Source organism: Pygoscelis adeliae, unplaced genomic scaffold (genome assembly GCF_000699105.1).
Source record: "Pygoscelis adeliae isolate BGI_AS28 unplaced genomic scaffold, ASM69910v1 Scaffold114, whole genome shotgun sequence".
Classification (NCBI taxonomy): Eukaryota; Metazoa; Chordata; class Aves; order Sphenisciformes; family Spheniscidae; genus Pygoscelis; species Pygoscelis adeliae.
Window position 1 is genome coordinate 4,086,240 of NW_008824587.1, and position 6,000 is coordinate 4,092,239.

Consider the following 6,000-nt stretch of genomic DNA (forward strand, 5'->3'; position numbering starts at 1 on the left):
AGGAACCTATGTGCCTGCTTCAGTAAATGTTCAAAGCTGATTAATTTGCATGTCACCAGCTCTGAAAGGCATATAGTTGAGATGTGATTCTTCTTCCTTGCCTTGAACCCTTTTATCCCTGGGATGAGTGGGCATAAAACAGTGATTCTAAGCGTTATTGCTACAAATACTCATAATACAGGTATAAAATGGCTAAGCAAAGTGCAACAAGGCAGGGGAGCATCAGGGCACTATATTTCATTTCCAAACTGTTGGTCCATTATGGAAAGTGTAGAAGTGCTCTTGCTCAGTCCAGCAAAACTTACGCATTTATAAATAGTCCCACTAAACGTTAAGCATGTGTTGAAGTGTTGTGCAGGATCAGAGTCCTGGAAATTACCATCTTTTCCTAAGTATAGTATTAGGATAGTAAGTCTGTCAACAGGCATACCTTTAATTTGCAGAATGGTGTGTAATCTTTTGGGGACATAATATTTTGGCAGCAACATGGAAGGATGTTTTACATATAGCTGTGATGAGAATGTTTTCTCAGCCACTTCTATGACCTTTTATTCAGCATGGACGCTGTACAATAAGCAAAGCAAAAAAAGCATTCTAGTAGCATTCTAGTCACTTCTCATGTTTTTATCTAATTTTTCAATTATATGGGCGTATAAGGTGATTGGAATATCTATTAGACATTTTAAGTACAATGAAAGAGGACTTGCTATCTTTCTTGTAAAGAATGTGAGCAGTAACGGTGTTGCTTTTGTTTTGTAGAGTTTTGTAGTAAGTATGGCTCATAAGTAATGGGTGAATGACAGAAAAATTATTTTAATATTGGTCAAATGATAACAGCATGGGAACAGCAAAAAAACAACTGACTATTTATCTGCTGTTGCTGATAATTCTTAGCCTTTAACAGAAAACAGTTGTCAGTCATGGTTGGTTGTTTTGTTCTTGTAACATGAATATGAACTATATGAATTATGAATCCTTGTCTGAGTCCTGTAGATTTCTCATTTATGAGCAAATGGTGTTGAAAAGGAAACTGCTTCCGCCTTCAGGCATTTTTCATACATAGCTTCTCTCACTTTGTACTGTAAAACACAAATGCATCAGTCATATTGGGATCTGCAGGAGGGGAAGGTGGTGGTTGTGTAAATATCACAGAGGGCTGATGCTTTGGCAAAACCTTTTATGATACGAATTGATGAATGGCTTGGTATTTCCAGAAATGATGCTGGCAGAGTTCTCATGCTCGCTGCTTGATACGTCATCAGCTGTTATGCTACAAGTTCATAGAATCAAAGAATCATTTAGATTGGAAAAGACCCTTAAGATCATCGAGTCCAACCATTAACCTAACACTACCAAGTCCACCAAGTTGCTATAAGCTGTGAGAAGAGATCACTTCTGGGGCTAGGGCCACGCATAGGAATTGGGAGACCCACATTCTTGTCCACGGACTCTTGTGTCACTTGGATTAAGTCATTTAGGTGTCCAGATACCTGTAAAATGGTACAAATTTCTAGTGGTTTCAGTATGACTGAGATAAGCACCCTTGCTCTTTTTGTTGTAATTTCCCACCTGGAAGATGGAAATGATACACAGAGGTGTCATAAGGATAAATGTGTGAAACATTAACTCAGGTACAGCAGAAAGTGGTTGGGCAAGTATATCGGACAAGAGCTTCTGTTTCCAAAGGAAACCCATTTGATATGCAATAGGAATTGTGCATTTAATAGAGTCATGGGGGATGAGGGTGGTGATCTTTAAACATGTGGGGTCTGATGCATGCCTGCATTACCCTGTTTTCGTGCTCATTTAGCTCTATTGATTAAAGTAGAATTACACCAGCAGATGATTTGGGTCGCACAATAATAAATCACACTTCTTTGGTTTTCCTTGACAAGTAGAAGCCTGTAGGCAGTGCAGAACCTGATAGTATGTAAAGCCTTACACTGGTTTTATGCTGGACAAAATTCATTTGGCACACAATTTTTACGTATGTTGGATTTGTTTGACTACTGTGAAAGGTGTACTTGATGGCTGCTTATGTCGTGTTTTTCCATATAAGATAGTTGCTAATGGTGAAAATGAGGGAAGAAGCAGTTAATCAAAAACAAGCAGGACAGTCTGGAGGTTGGACAAGTAGGATAATTTGCAAATTCACAGTGGTTTGGCGCTGTTCAAAAGACAAGATACCTCCTCTTTCCTCTGGCCTGGTTTGGAGCTTGGGAGAGTTCTGGGTTACCTTTATGTTTTTTTACAGATCATGTGCTTTGTTGCATGATGGCTTTTGATCATGAGCAAGTGGTAAGAAAAATCAGGCAAAGACTTTTTTTGTGAAACTTGAGTATCTTTAGGAAAAAAGGTCAATCAGTGCATTAAACTATTAAACTATCGTATTACGCATTCCCCTTCCATAGGCTAGCCCTCATTGATGTTATCACTGTACCAGTTGAGTTGTTTTGCCCTCACAGTCACTGAAGTTATGCCTACACCCTGCCTGCTTTTCACACATGGTGTGTGCACGTGTGGGAGGGAGAACTTCTTGCGCTGTTTCAGTTCTTCCCAGCTGTCTAATGAAGTGAAACTCTTTATAGTACAGTTCCTCACTTCAACTTCTTCTTGTATTCTTTTGATCTTAGTGTGTCCATGCTCTCATGTGAGTAATTCTCATCTTTAGCCAGGATCTTGCTACCTGCTTCAAAGCTGAAATGTCAGTTCTATGCTATGTGTGAAGGTCATGCCCTATCCACCTTCCTTTTGAGGTTATTGCATGCGATTGAATTCCCCTTCACTGTACAAAGACCTTCATCGCTAAGCCACACAAATTACTTGGGGATCGCCTCTGAGTGGTTCAGGGAAAGAACTTGCTTCCATGGTCATTCTTCGTGCCACTCCAATTTCACTAAACCTGACTTTGGGGTAGCTGTGGAAGGTGTCAAGTTTGAGCTGGGGGCCCTGCAGTATGACAAAATTGGGTCTTAATCTTGCTTGTCTGTGACAAAAGAAAAGGAGATGATCCCAGTAATGTCAAGAGGGGTGTTTGGGCTTTACTTCATGAGCATTAACAGGTAATACATTTCCAGGTTGGGAATGTGATCAAGAATTCTGTTCCCACCCATTGTGACTGTTGCTGGTTGTGATGGTGGCTCCTAAGCAGACCAGTTATTCTCCATATGAGAGAAAGATCACCAGCATTTTGATTGCTTGGGTGAGGGAATCTGCTTATCCACATTGCTGTGCCTGCCAAGTTACTGAGCATGCTTTGTTCTATTTAAAAAAAACAAACTAAAACATCTAGACACTGGGGGTTTTTTGCTACCCTCTTTTTGGGTGACACCTAAGAGGACTTCTGAGCAAACCTGTAGCCAGTGTGGCCTGAGCACTGACAATTCCCCCCCCCCCGCCCCCCTTGAAGCTTCACAGGAGATAGCTTGGTTTAGGTATTCTCTCAACTATGGCTGAGGAAAACCCTCAGTACTGTAGTTTGTCTGGATAGAAATTCAGGAATTAATTCCTGGGACAATTCTGACTTAGATCTGTGGTCACAAACTAGGTCTGACTCACGGTCTCCTCTGGCAGCAGCTGCTCTGTGTAGCCGTTGCTCATGTCAGCTTTGCTAAAAATGTATTTGGGAGTCATGAACTATCCCTCTTATTACCGCTGTTGCTTTCACCTCTACCTCCACCTCCCCTTGGGGGTAGGCTGGCTCCATACAATCAAGCATGAAAGTCAAGTACAAGCCAAGAGCTTTGCTGCAGACTGAACTGGTGCAGCACTGGGATTCTGTGGTTGGGAGAGAATTTACCTGATGTCAATACGTTCCATTTTGTGTCTGGATAGAAGGGGAATGGGGAATGAATGCATCCTTATGGGTACCGTGAGGGCAAAAATGGTCTGGTTCTTTATGGTGGAGTGTGCGCGCCCTCCCTGTGTGTATTCATCCAGGGGGTGTACATGTCTGAGAACTTTCTGTTTCTTGTAGACTCTCAGGTGTTGATGAAAAGTAAATAATTGGAGGAATTCTGCCACGTTCATTCATTCTGAATAGTGCCCTGTTCTGCAAATAGTCCTGTGGTTTTCAACAGGATTTCTCACGGCGTAATGCACCGTGCAAGCATGAGACAGGATGGCAGAATACGACCCTGTCAAGTGCACAATGGATTTTTCCGTGTTGCATTTTGGATGTGCCTCAAGGTCTCTTGTGTGTTTGGAGCACAGCTGTGCTTTGTGCTGCAGAGGTACAAAGAGACATTGCTGCCTTCCAGAAATTACAAACTAATGGCAAAGCGGGTAGTAGGAATAGGAAAAGAGAGACAGCGAAAGGAAGTGATTTGCCAAACTTCAAACTTCAGGTTGGTGAGATTTAAACTGAGCTTTCCCCAGCTCTTGTTCTGTGACTAACCCACTTCTAGCTTACTGCCCCATGAATGGAGTTAGAAGTATTTAGCTTTAATCTAAGTATAAGGGTATAAAAATCAAACATTAATAAATAGTTATGTTGCCAGGTAGAAGCTTTGCAGGAGCTATTTATGAACAGAAAGAAAACTCTGGGCACTTATGGGAGATTTTGTTGTGCTTGATAAATATACTGCACAACGATCCGACTCTACGTATTCATCCTCTCTTTCTTACAAGATATTTCAGCTGTATTTCATTAAGTTAAATTGTACCGGTAGAGTGTTAAGTAGTAGCTATAAGAAATGAAAGAATGCAGAAAATTGTTTAGGAAAGATCATAACAAATTCTGTATATTCTTACTGAATGTTTGTTGGTTTTCCCCAAACTATGGCACAAATTTAATGAAACTGTGTTAAATATTTGTACGTATCATCTAATCGTGCTGTGAAGGACTGTTCTGGGGTGGAAAAAGCAAGTGCTTATCACGAAAGTTTCCAAAAACATTTTTGTGTGGGGGAAACTAATAATAATATCCCATCCGGCTGAAAGGTATAATGTGAACTTTGGATTTAGCAGGGTTAAAGTTGAGACCACTGGACCTGATTTCCTGCTCTTCCCAGTTTTGAATGGGTACGTTGAACTATGAAATAATGGTTCAAATAAATAAATTGGCTTCTGTTTACTACATGAAGGATTCTGATTGGGAAACAAAATATGGTTACAGACAAAGGTAGTTACATTTTCTGTGAATTAGCCTGAATATTGCACTGCAGAGCAACAGCCTGTTAGAGGGATGAGATGAGAGATGTCTTCTATCGACAGTAACACTTCCTGCTCAGTGCATGACTGTGAAATGCCTGAGGGCGAGAGAGGTTGAGCATTGGGCATGTGTGTATTTTTTCCCTTTGTGCTCTATCCAGACAGCTGCAGAGATTGGCCTAAAATGAAAGAGCAACAAAAAAGCCATACTAGTAGAGCATACCTTCACTGTGTGCGAATGCTGTTTATCCAAGGTGTGAGGTACATGATACATGTGGGCATGTTTACCGGGCATTTTAGTTAACATTCAGTATTTTATATATCTGATGCAGGTCTTAATACTCGTATGTGGGTATACGCACACATGAAGGCTGTATGGAAACAGCTAAAAGGTTGCAGCTATTTAAAGAAATAAGTATTTCTTTGCCTGTTGAGGCATTAACTTGTACATCGTCTAATTTTCTTATCACTGCAAGAGTTGTATGAGACTGTCACAGACCATTTCTGTGGAGGAAGGAGACATGCTGTTGAGGTGGCATCTCTTGGTTGTGGATCAGTGGAAGAGAAGCTTTGTGAGAAGAGTGGGAACTAGAAGGCGTGGAAGCTAGAGTAGCATGCTCCTTTATTTTCGTTGAAGGATTTAAAAACACAAACATCTTTTCATACCTTAGTTTTTAGTAGTAATGTTGGATCTCCCTTTGAAAAGCCCATAGGATTGCTCTCATAGAGCACTTTGGCACAGCTGGGCTTTTAAGGACATGATTAGCCCGCGAGGATGGATTGGAGAGTGGGGTACATGATCTCCAAACAACCTGCCATACCTGTGTTTGTGCTCACTGAATCCAGGGC

The 6,000-nt window shown here is 41.0% G+C and overlaps 1 protein-coding gene across 4 annotated transcripts in view; it reads left to right on the forward strand.

Annotated features, from left to right (window-relative positions):
* Nucleotides 1-6,000, forward strand: part of FNBP1 (formin binding protein 1) — a 94,602-nt gene that overhangs the window by 30,623 nt on the left and 57,979 nt on the right. The gene's annotated exons all lie outside the window — the stretch shown is intronic.